Source organism: Chrysochloris asiatica, unplaced genomic scaffold, assembly GCF_000296735.1.
Source record: "Chrysochloris asiatica unplaced genomic scaffold, ChrAsi1.0 scaffold00060, whole genome shotgun sequence".
In the NCBI taxonomy this organism is placed as follows: Eukaryota; Metazoa; Chordata; class Mammalia; order Afrosoricida; family Chrysochloridae; genus Chrysochloris; species Chrysochloris asiatica.
Window position 1 is genome coordinate 2,956,939 of NW_006408578.1, and position 20,763 is coordinate 2,977,701.

The window sequence follows — 20,763 nt, forward strand, 5'->3', positions numbered from 1 at the left end:
TGCAAAATCAATCACTCTCCTCCTTTTGTCAAAAAACATCTGCCTCTATTTCCTAGCCTCACAGTCAGACCTGATGGCAATTATACACTACTGTACCACTAGGTTGTCTTTTGAATCGTGGTTTCCCTTGCCTACTATTTTAAATAGACACTTGAAGGGGCGAGAAAGGAGTAGCGAGAAACATCACCATAGAAAGCCTGTAAGTCCATCTCCAGCCTATAACTGATTGGAATACCTAAAACGGGGCTAGAACTTGCCCAGTGAAGGAGGCTTCCTGTGGAGCCTCTGCATAGCATAAAACCATAGGTGGAATCCCAATCTCCATCTACAATATTCTGAGGTAGGAAATTTCTACTTGAAAGGACAAGCAGAACAGCCTGGAGTGACTAGAAGAAGTGAAGATACTTCTCGAAAGAAAGACCAGCAGAAAAAATTGAAAACAATAATGGCAGTCTGATTGACTACTACAAGAACAAGCAAGTTGTTCACCCAGGAGCCAACAAGGCAAGTGGTCGGGTACCCTCATGGCAAACCCCCTTGTAAGACTAAGACTCAAGGAGAATACACGAGCAGGTATGTAAGCTTGCTGGTGACCATGTTAGTCTACCAATACGGGGAAGTCGGGGAGAAACAGCAATGAAGTTGTGAGCTAAGCCCAACCACATTCAATAGACTCCTGTGAAACCAGGTGGAGACTTGGTTGGCCAGCAGGATGGCAAGACCTGGGGACTCCTGGGCCCAGGGACAGGGACATGGCCACAGAAGACTAGAGCAGAGAGTGAAGTGTCCAGCTGATAGGAAGTGAAGGGAGATGCACAAGAACACCCATACTTGCAGATAGTACCCACTTGACCTGGCTTCAATGGCTGGATGATTAGAACTCAACTAGAAGAAGGAAGAAGAAGAAAAAAAGAGTAATCTGCTACAATTTGATGAACTTGACCTATACTTCTGGATGTAGTAGCTCAAAAGAGGGAACAAATTTTTATAGCAAGGATCATTCCCACCCTCTTGATACAGAGGGTTGACAGGGATGGGCAATTTAGACATTGGCTACCCAAAATGGAGGGGCTACAAAGGCAAGAAATGACTGGCTTACAAGCTTTTAAAGGGAGCCTAGTTCCAGAGGGTGCGAGGAAAGTAGAATCTCCTCTGAGTGGTTTCCAACCCCTCTGAATGGGGCTGATGAAAGGAGATGAGGATAAGACTCTTGTGGTTCAATAGTGAATAATTGCTATCAGGACTGACTATAAGGGTTGGAAATGTAAAGGTGGACATTTTGTAGCAAAAGGAGGGGAGTGGTTGACTTTGCAGTCCAGGAGTGGATGCCCCGGAGACCATCAAGTGAGAAGAACAGAAAGCCGGGCCCTTCCCAGAGAAGCAGTGAAGCCAGAGATGGAGGCAGAGACGATGACATGGAGAGATGGAGCAGCTGGGGACTTCAGACCCAGAGAGGGAGAGGGGCTGTGTGCTGACAGCTGGGAGCAGGCTTGTGAGGTACCCCTTTAGGTTGTTTGATGATGCTTGGAGAGGATTTTAATCATTGCAGTGAAACTATATAAATAGAATGAATGTAAAGCTGATGTTCTGTCATGTAAACTATCACTCAATTCACAATAAAAACATTTAAAAAAAAAAAAAAAAGAAAGAAAATGTATAGAAACAAAAATAATTTCTTGTTTGGATACAGAGAAGCATGTGTAAAGGTTTATTTATACCAAAAAGAAAGGAAATCCATTTTTATAACAGGATTTGGGAAAACATTGAAGTAATAGAAATCAACCTTTAGTATATAGGTGAGAAAATTAAGAACTTGTTTTCTAAGATATAAGTGAGAATTTACTACCAACCTTCTCCCATTTCCTCGTAAAGACACTTACAAGAGTGAGAGTCAATTCCTTCAGTGTCTATAAGTATACATGTTTATTTGTAATAAATATTTTATATATATTACAAATGAAATATTAAATGATTAAAATTTGGGAAAAGTGTAAAAAAAAAGTTTCCCTTTCTTCTTTAGTGAAAAGACCCATAGACTCAGGCAACTGCCCAGTAAAAAATGGTAAACTTAGTCTTTGTTGTTGTTGAGTGTCAACAAGTTGGTTCCAACCCATAGTGACCCAGTAACAGCATTTCCAAGGAGTAGCTAGTGAGCTCACCTGTCGACCTTGCTGTTCAAACCAACTTTGAAGTCCAGTGCATTAACCCACAATGCCGCACCAGGACTCCTTCTAAGTCCTTCTAAATTTACAGGAGTTTAAGCTAAGTCTAAGCTCCTGAAAATAATAGAAAGAAATCATTTTATAACTTTTTCGACTAGGCCCAGTGACAAGTGTATGAAAGGGAAAGGATAAAGGTTTTCCATGTGATCAGTTAGGTACCGACCACGCTAAATCAAATCTATTTGTTAGCAAAGGCAAATGGGGAATGAGCAGGGGAAGATGTCATATGGGGTCTCCATGAGTTGGAACTTGACTAGTTGACAGCTAGGAGCAACTATTTTTAAATAGTCTTATCTCTGAGAGTTTCAACATCCATTCCAAATGGCTCATGGCACTTAACAGCATACCTTCCACCTTGTCAGGAGGCCTAGCTATTCTAGTGGACAACAAAGATGACAATAAAATGTGTGAATTCTGCACCTCTTTCCCATGTGACATCTTCAATAGATTTTTGTGGAAATATGAACCATTGATGGACTTTGCCAATGTTTGGTTTTGTACACATTGTTTCTCATCATTCTCTCAGTCAGATGGGGTGGAGAGGGACAGGTAACAGGGAAGAAAGATAAAAAGAGCAATGTCCACAAATATAGGCAGAACCAACTCAGGAAGTGGAAGCCAAGGAAAACTTTGCTCAGCTCAGATAGAAATATTTCTGCCAGGCACTGTACTTTATTCCAGGAACCACGGTTTCGACATTCACAGGCAAATGTTATAAATTTAAAAGCATAAGTTGGACCCTTTCCCATTCCAATAAGCAGTTGCAGGTGTGGTTTTCATGAAATTGTATATTTAGGGATCAGGATGGGAGGGAGGGGAAAGAATCGCATGTTCTAAGCAAACTGTATTTGCATACACATTATGCGTGCACCCAACACACACTTGTGCAAAAATGATGAAATATGTTCAATGCTGGCAGCCTCTGACTGTGTTTCCTTAAAGCAGGAATAGCAACTAGGATCATCTTACATGCCAGGCCCAATCAATGTGCTGTGGCTGTTTTTTTCAGCACTATGTTGAAAAGAATTCAGAAGTCATATCTGGGTTCATTCAACACATTTTTATTGTATGCCTGCTATGTCCTGGTGTGGCGCTGCAGGGTAATGCACTAGACTGCAAGGTTAGCAGTTCAAACCCACCAGACACTCCTCAGAAACCCTATACAGGGTTGCTATGAGTCAGATCCAACTCGAAGGCACTTAACAACAATGTCCACCTAGAAACATCTGGTACTACATTAGAAAAGTCAACCATTGAAAACTCTAGTGGGCTTAGCTCTTCTCTGACACACATGTGTGCTCACATAAAGATCCACAGTCTTTACTGTTATGGAATTGCTATGAGTCACAGTCAATTGATGGCAGTGGGTTTGGGTTCTCCAGGTGTTGGAGCCAACCTGTTAGCAAATGGTTTGAGAGTTAGTGGTGGTTCAGTGGCAGAATCCTCACCTTCTAAGTGAGAGACTCTGCTTTTATTCCCCGCCACTGTCCCTCAAGTGCAGGCACCACGCATCTGTCAGTGGCGGTTTGGGTGTTGCTATGATGCTAAGCAAGTTTCAGACTAACGTGGACTAGGTAGAGGGCCTGCTGTTCTACTTGTGAAAATCAGCCGTGAAAACCTTAAGATCACAACCGTCTCTTCCTGTTGCGCATAGATTTGCTGTGAGACAGAGCATCTCCACAGCACTCACCAACACTAATAGCAACAAACCCCAGACACAATGGCAGGGCTGCTGCATTTTATTACTCCAGTCTCAAAGAGAACAATGTAACTGGGGTCACCTGGACTTGTACAGCCCAGCAGTTCTGAGTACCAGGCCCTGGGAACTGGAGAAAGCTGAGAAAAAGCAAAGAGACTAGTTGACCGTGTCTACCAAGGGATCAGACTAGCAAGGAAGGGCAGCCTTTGGATGGTGGGGTTAGGGGATTGGAGTGTATCACAATGTTTGTGTCATATGTTGTAATCCATGGTGAAGAACATCATACACTTGAATCATCATACTCCATATGTTTCATCACATTCTCCATGCACTTGGGGCATCTGAACAATCAGTGCTGTGTCGTGTCATGCAAATGTTTATAATGGGGAACCCAAACCCACTGCCATCAATTGACTGTGACTCATAGCAATTCCATAACAGTAAAGACTGTGGATCTTTATGTGAGCACACAGCATCATCTTTCTCCTGGTGGGTTTGAACTGCCAACCTTGAGGTTATCATCCCAATGCTTAATCTGCACTGTCCTTACAATGGGGACAGAGCAATGTGAAAGGTACTGTTGTTGTTAAGTGCCGTCGAGTCGATTCCGACCCATAGCGACCCTGTACAGGGTTTCCGAGGGTGTAAATCCTTACGGGAGTAGAAAGCCTCATCTTTCTCCCGCAGAGCGGCTGATAGTTTCAAACCGCTGACCTTATGGTTCGCAGCCCGATACGTAACCACTACGCTACCAAAGGTACTAGTAAAACAAAAAGTCTGGCCTTTATTAGAGTTGTCGTAGTTAAGTGCCATTCAGTCGTTTTCAACTCACAGGGACCCTGTATGGGGTTTCCAAGGAGCGACTGGTGAGTTTGAACCATTGACCTTGTGGTTCAAGCTGACCTTGAGGTTGAGTGCTTGTGCTATGAAGCCACACCAGTACACCTTTAATAGAGTTGTTGTTGTTAAGTGCAGTCTAGTCAATTCCAACACATAGTGACCCTGTACAGGGTTTCCGAGGAGCAGCTGGTGAGCTTGAACCTCCGACCTTGCAGTTCAAACGGCTTTGCAGTCTGGCACATTAACCCACAGCGCCACACCAGGACTCCTTTAATAGAGTAGAAACAGTCATTTCGGTGTTGGGTAATGTTTTACAATTATTGTTTTGTCAAAGGCCAGAACATGCTAGAATTCTTTGTACTCTGGGTTCTGTTTGTTTTCTTTTTGTCTTCAATTCCCAAGTTCCTATTCACCTAGACAGCATAGATTATCAGCAATGGCTAACTAAATCAAGACCTAATCTTATGGCTGAACAGAGATACAGCTATATGACCAAGCATTCATTGATAACCATTGCATCGTTGGACTGGAAGGGACCTCAAGTGGCCTTGTGGATCATTCTGCTGTTGTTGGAAGGGTCTTATCCCAGACAAAATGAGGGTCTGGTTTTCGCTGACAGAATTCCAGTTGAAGGCCCTCACCTGCAGGCAGCCTGGAGACAGACTGGAGACCCCCCTTTTTTTCTGTTGTATCAGAAAGTAGCACTTTTGGAGATGGTGTCTGGACTGGGAGAAAAGGGTTAAGATCACGCTCATTAGAATCTTCTAGCATTCCCCCAAACTTTTGTAGGTTAGTATGAGACCAAAAAAAAAAAAACAGTCAAAAATGCTTACTTTCAGGTCAACAAGATAGGAACTCAACTTGACAATAAATTCATAGCTGGAATCCATGTTATTTTAGTACATTTTTCTCTGCCTTTTTCCTGTTGTTGCTAAGTGCTGTTGGATCGGTTCTCACTCATAACAACCCTGTACAGGGTTTCTGAGTAGCAGCTGGTGGGTTTGAACCACCAGCTTTTTGGTTAGCAGTCCAATGCTTATCCTACAGCACCACACCAGGACTCCTTTTTCTAAGTTGACTAAAAGCTGTAGATATGAAGAGGAGTCCTGCTGTGACGCTGTGGGGTAAGTCACTCACCGGACCAAAAGGTCTATATGAACCGCAAGGTTGGAGGTTCAAATTCACCAGTTGCTCCTCAGAAAGTCTATATGGGGTCATTATGAGTCGGAACAAATTCAACGACACTTAACAACAAAAACAACAATAAACTATTAAGTTTCTGGTGGTGCCATGGTTAAAGCACTCATCTACAAATTCAAAGGCCAGGGGTTCAAACCCACCAGCCTATAGGAAGGATAAAGTTGTGACAGGCTGCATCCATAAAGATTTGCAGCCTTGGAAACCTTTAGGGCAGTTCTACGCTGTGCTACATACAGGATTCCTGTGAGTCCAAATGGAATCAAGATCGCTGGGTAATACAGTCCTGGAACTCTAGAGTGGTACAGTTAGCATAGTTGGCTACTAATCCAAAGACTGGAGATTTGAGTCCATTCAGAAACCCTCAGAAGAGAGATCTGGTGATGTGTACTTTTGAAAACTCAGTCACTGAAATCCCTGATACAAATGGGGTAGCCATGAGTGGAAGGTGAGTTGATGACAACTGGTTTGGGGTGTTTTTTTTGTTGTTGTTCTCCTTCTTTTTTATTATAAATAAATGATTAGAAATCCTCTTGTTAATTATTTTGGTTTTGGCAAGTTTCTATGTTGTACATGGCAACGTCCTTTAAGATGAGACAAGTTAGTCATGCACCAACCATTGAACTATAAAGGCTCTAGGAAATCTTTTTCATTTATTCATTGAACGTGTATATTTGAGCACAGTAGCAAACAGACAGACATAGTGTCTGCCCTCCAGAAGCTCAGGGCTCCAAGGTAAATCCGAGACAATGACAGGGAGTAAGGTAAGTTCTTGTTAGGGGAAGGCCAGGGTGCTGGACCCACAGGAAGAGAGCTCACCCTCATTCAGTTGTCAGGAAGAACTCTTAGAGGGTGCAGTATTTCTGTTGACACCCAAAGAAAACGTTCCAACCATCAGGCTTAGTTTAGATCAAAGGAAAACATGCTAAAATCCTTAAACATATGCTTGTCACATGTACATTTCCTCTGAACCAGTAGCTCCATTTCTAGACTGTCCCTAAGAGCCAATCAGACACATGCAGAACATGTGGGTACAAGAATGTTCTTCATAGCCGTATTTACAACAGAAGAAAGACGGGCAGATAGAGAGAGAAGGGAAAGAAAAAGAACGCAGATAGTCAGCAAGAGGAAGGCGGCTAACTCAATCAAGGCGCAGCCACATGGCCGAATATACGTGCACCCATTAAAAGTCATTACAGAATAATATTTCTTGATATGTGAAATGTTCACAATTAATTCCTAAAAGAAAAAAAACGTACACACACACACCAGGGGGCTTCAAAAAGTTTGTGGGAAATGGAATGAAAAGACAATGGAATTTTTCTATGAACTTTCTGAAGCCCTCGTGTGTGTGTGTGTGTGTGTGTGTGTGTGTGTGTGTGTGTGTGTACCATCATGTAGGGTCTTGTAACTCAAGATGTGGCACTAGGCCAGCACCATCAGCATCACTTCATAGCTTGTTGTCACTATTATTGTCAGCTGCCACCGTATCCAGGTGGTGACCCAATGTACAATGAACAAAACAATTGCACCATCCTCATAATCTAAGCAAATCATAGCATTGTGATACATCAGGGTTTCATTGGCTGATTTTTCAAAGTACATCCCCCCAGGACTTTCTTCCTAGCTGGTCTTAACCTGAAAGGTCTGATGAAGCCTGTTTTGCATCTTAGTAACGCTTAAACTTAGTAACACTAAGTGTAACACCTAGTAACAGTCCATTGCCAGATGTGAGGGGGCTGTGAATGGGGTGCATTGTCCCACAGGGGTGGCTGTTCTAGCACTGAACAACCAAGATATCTGATAGTGTGTTGTTGTTGTTGTTGTTGTTGTTGTTGCTGTTAGGTGCCATCAAGTCAGTACCAACTCATAGCAACCCTACACACAACAGAATGAAAAACTGCCTGGTCCTGAACCAACTCACAATCCTTATACCTGAGCTCATTGCTGCTGCCCCATCTTGTTGGGGTCTTCCTGTTTTTCTCTGACCCTCCACTTTACCAAACATGATATTCTTCTCCAGTATGAGAGACAAAGTCTGGCCGTCCTGGCTTCTAAAGAGCACTCTGGCTGTACGTCTTCCAACACAGATCTGTTTGCTCTTTCTCCTCCAATACCATAACTCAAATGCATCAATTCTTCTATGGTCTTCTAAGGTCTTCCTACAGTAGCATGTTAGAGACACTGAATCCTATGTCCTACAAGAGACCAATGGACTCAGAATAATGCATTTTATCATGAGCCCTAAATACTCCATGGTTATGTGCCGTGGATTTGGTTCCGACTCATAGTGACTCATACAATACCAGCGTAGTGGTTACGAATCGGGCTGCGAACCTTAAGGACAGCGGTTCGAAACTACCAGCCGCTCCGCGGGAGAAAGATGAGGCTTTCTACTCCCGTAAGGATTTACACCCTCGGAAACCCTGTACGGGGTCGCTATGGGTCGGAACCGACTCGACGGCACTTAACAACAACAACAACACAATACCAGAGTATCTTAAATACTCCGTACGCACATTAAATTTTGAGAAGCACTGGTCTAGATTACAAACTGCAATTGGTCTATAATGAATTTTCTATTACCTCATATCATTATGAGGAAAACAACAATCTGTGTTTAATTTTGCAAAACAATTAAATATATTTAATTTATAGTACTGTTCTTTATTCTGAGGTTAAAGTCTTATATTTATGAGGTTAAAATTCCTTTTTTTTATACAGTGGTGATGATGTTTGGACTGGTAGATTTTGTTTGTTGTTTTGCTGATGTTTCAATGTCCTTTATTAGCACAATAGATCATCGGTATGGTAATTCTATGCGTTGCTTTTGAAACTTAACTAGGAAATAAGGGGAGCATGACAAATACTGTTTTCCAGTAAAATATTATGTATAGATGTATTGAGGATGTCTACATCACACACAATGGTTCCCTTTGGGATGTAGGATTCGGGACAATTTCAGTATTTTTTTTACTTCTTCTATTCTAAGTTGCCCAAGTTCTCTGCATTTAGCATTTAAAAAAACTAAAAGGTTCAGGTGGAAGCTGGTTTGTTCCCAGCAACGTAGGAACCTCCAATACAATGGTTTTGCACATGAACTGTAGAGTCCGTCTGCCTGGGGTCCATTCCCAGCTCCACCACTTATGAGTAGAGACAATTTGAGCAAGTTACTTAATAACCTCGTGGCTCTATTTCCTCACCCATAATATGGCATTATGATAATGGCTTTGTTGTTGTTAAGTGCCATCAAGTAGATGCCAACTCATAGCAACCCTGTACAGGGGACCAGTTGGTGAGTTTGAACCACTGACCTTGAGGTTCAAACCGACTTTACAGTCCAGCACCTTAACCCATAGCACCACACCAGAACTCCTTTATGATCGTCTTGTTGTCGTTAAGTGCCACTTAGTTGGTTCCAACCCATAGCGACCCTGTATAGGGTTTCCGAGGAGCAGCTGGTGAGCTTGAACCACCAACATTGTAGTTCAAACGTCTTTGCAGTCTACAGCACCACATGGCTGGTTGGTTGGTTGTGTGCCGTGGAGTCGGTTCTGACTCATAGCGGCCCTGTGAAGGGTTTCCAAGGCTGTAAATCTTTACGGGAGCAGAAAGCCTCATCTTTCTACCGTGGAGCCGCTGGTAGTTTCAAACTGCTGACCTTGAAGTTCGCAGCCCGATTTGTAACCACTAATACCTAAATTTTCTGGTCATTCTGAGATATAAGTGAATTAGCATATGTAGAGAACTTAAAACAACAAGTATTGGTCATGGTCACATTTCCTTTTGCTGTTCCCAGTCTCTGGGAAGCTTTTGTTCTAGAAGTCTCTCTAAAGGCCCTTGCTTTCCAATTTTCAACCCAAGTGAGTTATTAATATTATTAAAGAGCTCTGTCTCCAAAACCATTGTTAATGAGACCCTCTGAGTTTCTGTTTGCCAGGGTTAACAATGAGAATAGGAAGTGAGGTTGAAGCAAGCAGGGGCAAATCCTAACAGGAATACTCTTTAGATTAAGGATTATGTAAAAGTGATCCTACAGAGTCATTTTTATCATCAAAATTCAATTCATTTTTCTTTCCTCCCTCAGGGCAGTCAACTTATATACATCTAACAAGTAACCATTCCCTGAAGGGTATAGAAGAGTCTATTGATCTTAGACATAGAACCATTAGTCAACTAGCCTTTGGTCTTGTTCCAAAAGGCTCAATTATTGTTGTTAAGTGTCATCCAGTTGGTTGTGTTTCAAAGTAATGATGTGTAGGGTTTTTGAGGAACAGGTGGTGGGTTTGAACCACTAACCTTTTGACAAGCTGTCCAGTGCTTAGCCTACAGCACCACACCAAGATGCAGATGAGGATCTCTTAAAAAGACAGGACCAGGGCTCTTTAAAGGTTGACCAGACGAGTTCTTCAAATTACCATCTCTGTCCTGGTGTGGCGCTGTGGGTTAATGTGCTGGACTACAAAGTCAGTTTGAACCACAAAGTCAATGGTTTAAGCTCACCAGTCGCTCCTCGGAAACCCTATACAGGGTTGCTAGGGGTTGGAACTGACTCATTGGCACTTAACAACAACAACATCATGGAATACCCCCCATTTGCCTTAAAAGCTGAAATAATAGTATTTCCTTATAACCATTCTAAGTCCTCAGATTGAATGGAGATTTATAAAAAGTTGAACATCCCAATGCCATCAGTCATTTGGGAAATACAAGTCAAAATCATAATGAGATACCACTTCAACTCCGCTCGGATGGTTATGATCAGAAAAACAAAAAACAAGCAAGGGTGTGGAGAAATTGGAAATCTCAGCTACTGCCAGTAGAATTGTTAAATGGTACAATACAACATGGCAGTTCCAAAAAGAGCTAATCAGAGAACATAATATCATCTCACAGTCCCACACCTAGGGTGGAATTCCAAGACTTTAAAGCAGGATTATTCACAATAGCCCAAAGGTGGAAACACCCCAAGTGTCCATCTACAGATGAATGGATAAACCAAGTGTGGTCTATCCACATCCTGGAATTTTACTTAGCCATAAATAGAAATTAAATTTTTACATAACATGGCAAAGATAAACCTGGAAAACATTATGCTGAATGCAAAAAGTCAGACTCAAAAGGATGAATACTGTATGATCCCAATTATATGAAACATCTAGAAAAGGCAAAAAATTGTTTGTGGTTACCAGAGGCAGGTGGGAAGAAAAACTAGGAAGTTATTGCAACCCTTTCAAGACTGAATTACTTTCTGCTTTGTTTTTGTTGAAACCATGTGTTTTCAGTAATGGAAAGTATTTGAAATGAAATGGAAAATAATATATATATATATTAGGTAGTATGGATTTTGATGCAGGAGAAAGATGAGGTTTTGTATTTCTGCAAAGATTTACATCCATGGAAATCCTATACAGGGTCGATGCAACCGATTCAACAGCACTTAACAACAACAACAACAGAGGATTTTGATACAATTAATGAGACACATATGCCCCAAGGGGTCTCTGGTGCTAGGAATGGGATCAGAACCATTTCTTCAGATTCATACATTTATACAGGCTCCAACCACACAGCGGCATGCACAAAAAGTGAGAGAGCAACGTCCCACAAAATCCCAGAGTCACTATAGGTCCCACAAGTCACAAAAGGGTTAAGAGGCACTAAATTTCTGCTATGGATAATGAAAAATAAACTTGCAATGGACAGAGGTGATGATTGCACAATATGATGAGAGAAATTAATGCCATTGAATTATATCTGTAAAAATGACTGAAATGACTAATATTTTGGTATACTAATATGTATGCCAACACTCAGCATCAGTTTGTTGAACTGTGGTGGTTTGTATGTTGCTATGTTGACGGAAGCTATACCACAGATATTTTCATTATCAATAGGGTCATCCATGGTAGACAGGTTTCAATGGAGCTTCCAAACTCAGACAGACTACGAAGAAGTTAAGGTAAACTATTTCTGAATGTGCAGCCACTGAAAACCTTATAAATAGCAGCAGACCATGATCAGATATACTCCTAGAATATACTACTAGCAGAATATTGTAAGATATAATGCTGTGAGATGAACCCCTGAGGTTGTAAGTCACTGGGGAAGAGTGGCCTCCTCAAAGTAGAGTTAACCATAATGATGTGAATGAAGTAAAGCTTTCAGAGCCTTCATTTGCTGGTGGGCCATAATTCAAAATGAGGAGAAGCAGCTGCAAACATCCATTAATAATGAAAACATGGGATGTATAATGTATGCATCTAGGAAAATTGGAAGCTGTCAAAAATGAAATGAAGCACATAAAGATCAATATCCCAGGCATTGGTGACCTGAAATGCAGTGATGTTGGCCATTTTGAATCTGACAATCACATAGTTTAGTATGCCAGGTACAACAAATTCAAGACGAATGGTGTTGCTTTCATCATCAAAAAGAACAGTTCAAAATGTATTTTGGAAGTACAATGTTGTCTCCAAGATACAAGGAAGACCTACTAATACCACTATTATTCAAATCTATGCACCAACTACTAAAGCTAATGATGATGAAATTGAAGAATACTTCTTCAACTTGATTACTTCTTCAGTCTGAAATTGATCAAATATGCATTCAAGATGCATTAATAATTGTTGGTGATTGGAATACATGGACTGGAAAAAAAAAGAGGAAGGATCAGTAATTGGAAAATATGACCTTGATGATAGAAATGATGCTGGAGATAGCATGATAAAATTTTGCAAGGCCAATGACTTACGAATTGCAATACCTTTTTGTAACAACATTAAAAAAAGACTCTACACCTGGACATCAACAGATAGAATACACAGGAATGAAACTGACTACATATGTGGGAAGAGATGATAGAAAAGCTCTATATCATCAGCCAAAACAAGGCCAGGCGGAAACTGTAGAACAGACCATCAATTGCTCCTGTGCAAGTTCAGACTGAAGCTGAAGAACATTAAAACAAGTCCAAGGGAGCCAAAACACAGACTTGACTATGTTGTTGTTGTTGTTATTGTTAAGTGTTGTCAAGTACATTCCAACTCATAATGACCCAGTATAGGGTTTCCAAGGAATGACTGTTTGAACCACCAACCTTGCAGTTCTAACCAACCTTGTGGTCCTGTGCTTATCCTACAGCATTACACCAGGACCTTGAGTATATCCCACCTGAATTTAGGGACCATCTCAAAAATAGATTTGATGCCTTAGACACTAATGAACAAAGGCCAGAAGAGTTTGGGATGACATCAAGAACGCCATACAGGAAGAAAGCAAAATGTCATTAAAATAACAGGAAAGAAACAAAAGACCAAAATGGGTATCAGAAGAGACTCTGAAACTTGCTCTTGAGCATAGATAGAGAAGCTAAAGTGAATGGAAGAAAAGGACAAGTAGAAGTGCTGAACAGAACATTTCAAAGGGCAGCTCAAGATGACAGCATAAGCATTTAAATAAAACATGCAAAGATCTGAAGTTGGCAAACCAAATGCTTAACATTTTTCAAGTTGAATGAACTGAGGAGAAAAGTCAAGCTATGAGCAAATAGGGGGTTCCAGTGTGGTGATGTAGGATAAGCACTGTACTGCTAACCGCAAGGTTGGCAGTTCAAACCTATCACTCCTCAGAAACCCAATACAGGGTCACTATGACAGCCTCGAACAACAATTGGCAAAGCACTGAATGATGCAGAAAGCATCAGAAGAAGATAGAAAGGATATACAGAGTCACTGTACCAGAAAGAAATGGTCAATGTTCAACTGTTTCCACAGGCAGCATATGATCAAGATCGTACTGAAACAAGAAGTTCAAGCAGCAGTGAAGACACTGGTGAAAACAAGGCTTTATGAATTAATGGAATACAAATAAAATCTTGCAACAAACTGATGTAGCACTGGAAGCTCTCACTCATTTATCCCAAGAAACCTGAAACAACTGATTGGAAGATTTCTGTATTTTGTGCCCATTCCAAAGAAAGGAAACCAAACAGAATGTGGAAATCATCAAACAATATCACAAATATCACATGTAAGTAAAATGTTGCTGAAGATAATTTTAAAATGGTTGCAACAGTACATTGACAAGAAGCTGCCAGAAATTCAAGCCAGATTCAGAAGGGGAAGCTGACATCATACAGATCTTGGGTGAAAGCAGAGATGATCAGAAAGATGTTTACTTGTGCTTTATTGACTATGTGAAGGCTTTTGACTGTGTGGACAATGACAAACTATGGATACCATTGTGAAGAATGGGTATTCTAGAACATTCATTGTGCTCATTAGAAACCTATACACAGACTGAGGGGCATACTGAATGGTTTAAAACCAGGAAAGGTGTGGCCAGGGTTGTATCATTTCACCATACTTATTCAGTCTGTATCCTGAACCAATAATCTGAGAAATTGGACTTTATGAACAAAAAGGTGGCACCAGGATTGGAGGAAGACTCATTAACAACCTGTGATATGCAGATGATACAGCCTTCCTTGCTGAAGGTGAAGAGGACTTAAAATACTTACTGATGAAGATCAAAGACCATAGCCTTCAGTATGGATTGTACCTCAATGTAAAGAAAACAGATCCTCTCACTGGACCAAAAAGAACATATGATGATACATGGAGAAAAGATTGAATTTGTCAAAGACTTCCTTTTGCTTGTATTCACAATCAACATTCATGAAAGCAGAAGTCAAGAAATCGAAGGACATATTACATTAGGCATATGGGCTGTACAAGACCTCTGTAAGTGTTAAAGAGCAAAGATATCAGTTTGAGGACTCAAGTGCGCCAGACCCAAACCATTGTGTTTTCAATCACCTCGTGTGCATGTGAAAGTTGGACAATGAATAAGGAAGACCATAAAAGAATTGATGCATTTTGAGTTATGGTGTTGGAGGATATTGAAAGTACCATGGACTGCTGGAAGAACAAACAAATCTGTGTTGGAAGAAGTACAGCCAGAGTGCTTATGGAGAAACTTCATCTCTCATACTTTGGACATATTATCAGGAGGTACCAGTCCTCAGAGAAGGACACCATGCTTGGTAAAGTGAAGAGTCAGAGAAAAAGAGGAGGACCTCAAAGGAAATGGACTGACACATTGGCAGCTGCGATAGGCTGAAACGTACCAATGATTATGAGGATGGTGCCGGGACAGGCAGTGTTTCGTTCTGCTGTACAGAGTCATACTATGAGGCGAAATCAATTGGACAGCATGTAACAATAACATAATAAAAAAAATGTGTAAGTTATGCATCCAGATGCTTGGCTTGTGGAAAGACATATGTTTTGGAGAATTAATTAATCAATGTAACTTTTGGAGAGACCAGTTTTTTTCTTCAATGTGTGATTTGTTGTTTTCATCAGAGAGGCTTTCTCTAACTGGGAAACCAACCTGCCAGGAGGGTGCATAATGTTTGCTCTGTAATAGAATCAAGATGAAGGGGAGGATCCTTCAACAAAAGTCTCTTGAGTGTATATATGAGGTACCAGATCACCCACTATCTGTTTCCACATCAGAGGGTCCTCCTCCATCCAGGGAAATCAACATCATCTCCACATGGCACCCCTTCCGATCTGAATAATGGTACACAAGGGGAGCCACAAGACAGAATCCTTTTCCAGGCCTGCATAAGCCACCTCCAATTTGAAGTGCAAACTTGGACCACAGATTTCCTTTGCATCCAGTGATACAGACTGGACTTTGTGCTTGCTCAGGAATACCTTTGCAGCACTCAGGAGCTGAGCTAACTTAGAGATCATGCAGAAAATTCAACTTGCTCTTTTGCTAACTTCCAGCTCTTCAAACACAACTCTTTGTCACTTAGGCCATAAAATGAACATCTCTAGTTGCTCATTTTAGAGTCCTCGTGTGGCACTGCCGGATAATGTGCTGGACTGCAAGGTCAGTCTGAGCCACAAGGTAGGCGGAAACCTATACAGGGTCGCTTTGAGTCAGAACCAACTCGATGGCATTTAACAGCAACATGCACACACAGAGAGATAAAAGCTGTCATTTGGATATTTCAGGTTGAAAGTAATCACAGCCTCTTAAGAAATTCAAATAACTGAGACCATGGCTGGAGTTGTGATTTGGGTTAAGAAAACTGCTTCGGTTCGTCCTGCAATCTGCAGTTACCCCTTGCTACTAGCTTTATCTTTCACTGGTGGACTTTGGAGTTAAACTCATTCATTTGTTCATGAATTCATTCAGCAATGAAGACCGCATTAAAACTATCCATACATAGAGACTTCCAAATAATTAGAGCCATCAACCATTATAACAGTTTCCCAAATGTTCTGTGGAATGGGATATTTGGCTAATGCTTTTATGTTCACTTTATTGATCATGGTTCGTTTGTTTTCTTTATATTTTATTTCAGGCTATAGGCAGGCTTTGTAAGAATGTGAAAATCAATATAAAAGGTTTGTTGGGGGTGACATGTTTGTTAATGTTTTATTGATTATACTATTTGTTGTAAATTTTCTAACTTAATAAAGCTCAAGTTGTTTTTGTTTTTTGTTTTCAGTAAAAGAGATTATTAATTAACTGGCAACTTAATGCAAACTACTAACATGAAACATTGTGACTGCTTCAAAGTGACACCTAATTCATCAGTCTCCAAGTGGTAGGGGCACTATGTTTGTCTGTCTCACTCTCTCTAACACACACACACACACAACCAACAGCATATTAAGTTACTGAGAGAATTGGACAAGGAAAGGCTAATATTAAAAGAAGCTGCACCGCTCAACACACCAGCAGTTAATACAAAAATAACCTGCAAATGTGCACTTAATACTAAATGAGAGGCCTAGCCGGTGCAGAGCTATTTATACAAGGAAATTTGGAATCGGCTCCTTAAAAGCTAAGCCAAATTACAAAGGCCCTTCATGCAGCCAGTGTTTATAAAAAATTCATGATAACCCACTGTCTGTACCCAGAGTTAAAATGCTGTGACTTAACCCCCTGACTTTAGAAAATATCAATTTTATTTATTTAACCTGTGTTTTTAAAATCTCAGAAATCCAGTCCAACCACGGTTTGTATGACTCTCTCTTACCTACCACCGTTCAATTCATGCTAGGCATAGTGCATGTTCACAGAGATAGCCCTGGATTAAAATGGCTTTGGATCAGTTGTGATTATATTTGACGCAGTTGCAAGAGAACATCGTTGTTAGATTTAATGCACTTACCAAAGAACTATTAAGCATCTCTGGTAGTGTAGTAGTTACGAGTCAGGCTGCTAACCTCAACGTCAGCAGTTCGAAACTACCAGCCATTCCAGGGGAGAAAGATGAGGCTTTCTGCTCCTGTAAAGATGTACAGCCTGGTGAACCCTATATAGAGTCGCTACAAGTCAGAACTGACTCCACGGTACACCACCACCACCACCACCAAAGAACCATTAGCTAAAAAGCAAACGAACAAAAGCCTTTCTCTCTTCTAATACAAATACTTTAGGAAGAAAAATGTAATTTGCCTAGTTCTATTTTCCTTGTTGGACTTCTGGTGTGATGCTGTAGGATCGACACTAGACTGCAAGCCACAGGTCTGCAGTTCAAACCCACCAACTGCTCCTCAGAAACCCAATACAGGGTCACCATGAGTTGGAATCAACTTGAAGGCACTTAACAACAGCAATGATCTTCCTTGTTAATTCTTTTGTATGTGTGTGTGTTTCTTACCATAAGCCACACCACACAATATTTTATCTTTTGCAGCATTCTTAGAATTACATCTTGATATTCCACACGGCAATGCACAGATGGCCACAATGGGTCTCAGAGTTCACGTCTACCAAGATGTTAAATTACCTTTGAAACCATAAAACGTACAATGCAGCTGATAAACACCTACCTCCACTCTGATCATTTCCCACATTAATAGCTAAACTGGCATGATTATTTTTTTAAATCTTCTTCCAAAGCTCTTTCCTCAGGAAATGATTTAAATAACTGTTTTGTAGTCAAAAGCTCCTTGAATCACCAACTCTTCCAAGAAATTATAAAGATTCTCAAGGAACTGTTCAATAAAGCATTTATTTCCTCTGAAGAATGGTACAAGAGGAAGAATTACCATCTTGAGAGCTCATTTCCCCAGTTACCATCAATGGGCTTTCTCTCTACCTGCCAGGTTAATAACCAGCCTGTTTTCATCACCCCAGTCACATAAAAAGCCTCCTTATCTGGTAATTACCCTTTCTCTCTCACTCTCTGGAATTATTTTTAACATGTTCTTTCAAGTCTTTTCAAACTTTTGAGTGGAGGCCTCATATGAATGCCTCAGAATTTTCCTCCATTCTCAATCTCACAAAACGCTTCCAAATTCTCAACAGTAACTCCCAATTAATAAAAATTTCACTGAAACATGAGTTCTTTCCCGTCCCATTAATTTAAAAGTCTCCCACAGTTGCTCTGGAAAAATATTTGGGAAATCATTTAAAAATGAAAACAAATTCTCTTGGGACTTGACCTATTCCTTTTATAAGCTCATTCTTTCTGGAAAATGCCCCCTTCCCTCTTTTCTTTTTAAAGAGCTTTTTGCCGTTGTTTAAATTAAGTCTTAAAAAGGGCTAAAATTTAAAGATCTCTCTCTATATATATATATTTTTTTTTTAATTCGCATAAATAAGATAAATCTATAGGAATGTCAGTGGAAGAAAATTAAGACAACAGGATTCTAGATAACGTTTCCTTAAGTGAAGGAAGAGATGGGCTGTTCAGAGGATAATGTTACTTACAATAAAAGTCATTGCCACGGTCCTTGTTTGACATTTAATGATGATTTACAGGTATTAATTGAGGAGCCTGTGTGTGGCTCTATGGGTTAATGCACTGGACGCCAAGATCAGTTTGAACCACAAAATCAGTGGTTCAAGCTCATCAGCCACTTCTTGGAAACCCCATACAGGATCACTATGGGTCAAATGGTTCAAACTCACCACCTGATGCTTGGAAACCCTATACAAGGTCATTATGAGTCTGAACTGACTCGATGGCACTTAACAACAACAAATGAGCCCAAATCAACTCAATAGCAGTGGGCAGTGCAGTGGGTTAATACGTTGGGTTGCTAACTGGAAGGTTGGTAGTTCACACCTGCCAGCCACTCTGAGGGTTCCATAAAGATTTATAGTTTCAGGAAGATGGCGGATGAGGCAGACATGCTACACAGACCCTCTACAACAAAGACACAAGAGATCAAATAAAACAGATATGAATGATAATCCTGGAACCTTAACCTTCAGAGGAAAGGATAGAGAAGTAGATTGAATAGCAACTCTGAACAAATAACTAACCGAAAGAGGCTGGAGAGGAAACAGACTGGTGAACTGTCAGCTGGTTTGATGTGGCACCGCCATTTTGAACTTTTGCAATTAGTATTTGATAAAGACAGCAGCCTGACAACACAAACACACTCCAGTGGTTGGCGACAAGACACATGAGACAGTCCCTTTTACCCACACCCTCCTAGTGACCAGAAGTGTGGCCAGGCTCTACCCTTAACCACCCATTTGTCAGTGACACCCTGCCCTGAACAGCCCCTGATCTACCTGAGGTTGAGCCACCCCAGGAGTTTGAACTCCATCTTATCAGACCAGCAGAACCCTGGTCTCCTCCATCCCTGGAAGGGAAGAGGAGCTCCCTCCATAACCAGTTGCCTGCCCCCAGCTGCCCTCCAGGACAAAAAAGTTCCTTCTGGGAACAAATACTCTGACTTCATCTGTCTTCTGAGCTAGCAGGAACTTCTTCCAGATCAGGTGCCCAGACCCCAGACAACATCTAGGTCTACAGGAACACTATCTAGGACCAGGTGTCTCATCCCCTCACCCCGCCCCTGTCCCATCACCCTATGAGCTGCTTGGCTGACAGAGATTGCCAACCCATACTTAGTGTCCTGTCCCCCACAGTTTTCTCTCTGGGTCCTGCCCCTGTCTCACTGTTTTCCTGTCTTTCAATATTAATCTGCTAGAGGAACAATCATGAAAAAAGACCAAAAAATCCAAGAAAGCCTAACAATTATGTAGAACACCATCAAAAGGAATAATATGTAAGATTGGAATTTCAGAACAGGAAGAGATTGATAAAAGCATAGAGAAATTTTTCAGTTATTGAAAGAAAACTTCCCTAACATGATGAAAGATGAGAAGATATGCATTCAAGAAGCTGAACAAACCCCAAACAGGATAGACACCAAAAGAAAATCATGAAGACATATATCAAACGTTTTAAAACCAAAGACAACAAAAGAATCCTGAGAGTAGCCTGGGAAAAGTAAAAAATTCCCTACAAAGGAGAACCAATAAGACTACAAGCAGATCTGCTCGTACACAGAAGGGCTCATCCTGAGTCGGAACTGACTCAATAGTAACTAGTAATCTTGGTGTTTATTTGGTTTTTTTTTAAATAAGTGAAACATAAATGAATGAATGAGGACATACATGGAGTCAATATCGAAAGCAAGTTATGAACCAAGATTAGGATTAATGCAAATCTGTGCACTTACACTCACAGGGAAAACAGTGTAAAGAAAAAGAAATGCATGAGATAAAATTTTAATTTTTAAATATTAACAAATGACCCTCTAAAAATGATGCTACAACAAACAATACAGCCAGCTCTTGTATTTACTTCCCCATTTCTTTTTCAGTTCCCGCGACATTATTAATAATATGAACTTCTCATTTTACTCGAGTCAGGAGCTCTGGTAGTGTAGTGGATTAAGAGCAGGGCTGCTAACCTCAAGGTCAGCAGTTTGAATCTAACAGTCGATTTGAGGGAGAAAGATGAGGCTT